Here is a 2,672-nt window from a genome sequence, read left to right on the forward strand (position 1 = left end):
GAGGAGGGGCGACTCATGACCATTCTATGACTAATTCGACCATGAACGGAACCCCCACTAATGACAAGATGAGACGACCAACTTTCAAAATCCCCACCCAGAATGCAAGGTTCGCGAATGTAAAATGCGTGAATGAAAATCAGTCGCTTTTGAACGTGAACCCCTATATCATCAAAAAGGTCCTTGATGGCCAAGTGGACGGCGATTTTGATTTTGTCAAAAAATTGCGAGATGGAAGCCTCCTTGTTAAAGTACAATACAACTCCCAGATTAAAGATTTACTTAAGCTGACGCAAATTCATGATCTACGAGTTAAAGTAACTATCCCTATTGGCCCAAATACCTGTAAGGGAGTAATCTTTCACAGGGATTTGAGGACGATGGATGAAAGTGAAATTCTTGAGAGCATGAAGGACCAAGACGTAGTGGACGTTCATTGTATGACCAAGAAGGACGGGAATGTGCGAACGGAAACTGGACTGTGGTTTTTGACCTTTGCTATGAATAAAATCCCTGAATATGTCAATGTCGATTATGAACGTGTTCAAGTAAGACCTTATGTCCAAAAGCCAATGCATTGTAATAGATGCCAAAAATTCGGACACACCTCATGAAGATGTATTGACAAAGATTCATCTAAATTTGTTTGCCATAAATGTGCTGAAGCCCATGACACCATCACATGTACTAGCAAAATTTCCAAATGTGCTAACTGTGAAGGTCCCCATCATTCAGGATCTGCCGAGTGCAGCATCCTGAAGAAGGAGACTGAAACATTGGCATATATGAGAAAGCATGAAGTTAGTTTTACTGAAGCTAAGAGGAAAGTGGAAAGTTTGACACACAAACCCGATACTTCCTATGCTGCAGCAGTAACTAACAACACCCCTAGTGCAAGTGATGTCAGTCAGCAGCTTGCAGCGAAGGATAAGGAAATTGCTGAACTTAAACAAACCGTTAAAGAACTAAACATTAAAGTATATCGACTGACAAAATTGGTCGATCAAATGGCTGCATCAACTCAGCCTAAACATCATAAGGAGGATGATACCGAATCACAGTCCGGAGCGCACCTCCCCGTCCGGGCTACTCCTGTGAGGACTTCGTCTGGCTCGCGATCGGTTTCTCGAGAGAAAAGCAGGTCGCAGTCTGTCAATCGTCTCCCTCGCCTGGAGGTGCAGGACATCGAGGCTTCTGTCTCCAAACCATCCCGTGAGAGGTCCCCGGGAAGCGAGGGAGAGGATTGCTAATGCACTCGCCAGGCAGTTCTCTCATACAAGCAGCTCAGCAAACTACCATCACGCATTCCTGCCCATCAAGGAAGCGGCTGAGCTGCAACCAATTCACTTTGCCACAGGAGATGACTTTAATTACAATAAAGATCTTACAATGGATGAGCTTGTCCGAGCCCTAGAAGCCTGTAGAGGAACATCCCCAGGCCCCGACGAGATTCGATATCAGATGATGAAGCATTTTAATCATGATGACATGATTAAGTTGCTAGAAGTGTACAATGAAATTTGGAAAAGCCACACTTTTCCAAACTCATGGCACTTCGCCCACATCATTCCCATATTGAAATTTGCCATCTCCTACCGCCCAATTGCGTTGATAAGATGCTTATGCAAGGTCATGGAACGAATTATTAACAGTAGGCTATTGCATTTTTTAAATTCCAGTAATTTACTAGTTTCCGAAAGGGACGCCAAACTCTCGATCAACTAGTAAAGCTGGACAGTCATATTCAAGAGGCAATTGCCAAACATTTTTTTTTTTTGATTTTAGTATTTTTAGATATAGAAAAAGCCTACGACATGACATGGCGATATGGCCTACTCAGAAAACTTTATGCTTTCGGATTACGTGGAAACTTGCCTTGTTTTATTCAAAATTTTATTTCTGACAAAACTTTTTCTGTCAAATTGTTTTCTGACAATGTCACTTTTTCGGACATTTTTGTCCAGGCAAACGGGGTCCCACAAGGAAGTGTCTTGTCACCTATATTATTTCTATGTATGATAAATTACATCTTACCAGCTCCTCCTCGGAATCTTAAATACTCACTGTACGCTGATGATTGTGCATTATGGCATTCCAGCAATAATGCAGAATTCTCAGCAAATCGCATCCAATTGGCACTGGATATGATTCATATCTGGGGCCTCCAGTGGGGTTTTAAGTTTTCCATAAGAAAGAGTATTGGGGTTATTTTTTCACGTAGGAGGAAGCCGAACATCAGGCTAACTCTAGACAACCACCCAATACCTATTCAAAATTCTGCAAGATTTCTTGGGCTACTTTTTGAAAGTAGACTCAATTGGAAAGACCACATTGGTCAGTTAAAGAATAAATGTCAAAGAGCACTAAATTTATTAAAGTGCATTTCTGGTAATAAATGGGGAGCTGATAGACAGTCTTTGCTAATGGTATATAAAGCCATGATTAGGTCTAAAGTAGATTATGGGTCAATCGTGTATGGCTCGGCATCGAAAACAAGTTTGAAAGGTTTGGATGCTGTGCAGAATGCTTGTTTGCGTGTGTGTCTTGGAGCCCTAAAATGTACAGTACTCGGATCGAGCGTCTTGAGGTGGAGTCAGGAGTACCTCCCCTCCGACTCAGACGCGGCCAGTTAGCACTGACCTATGCCGCAAAGGTGGCTCGAGACCCGAGCC

This window comes from Penaeus chinensis, chromosome 18 (assembly GCF_019202785.1).
Source record: "Penaeus chinensis breed Huanghai No. 1 chromosome 18, ASM1920278v2, whole genome shotgun sequence".
Classification (NCBI taxonomy): domain Eukaryota; kingdom Metazoa; phylum Arthropoda; class Malacostraca; order Decapoda; family Penaeidae; genus Penaeus; species Penaeus chinensis.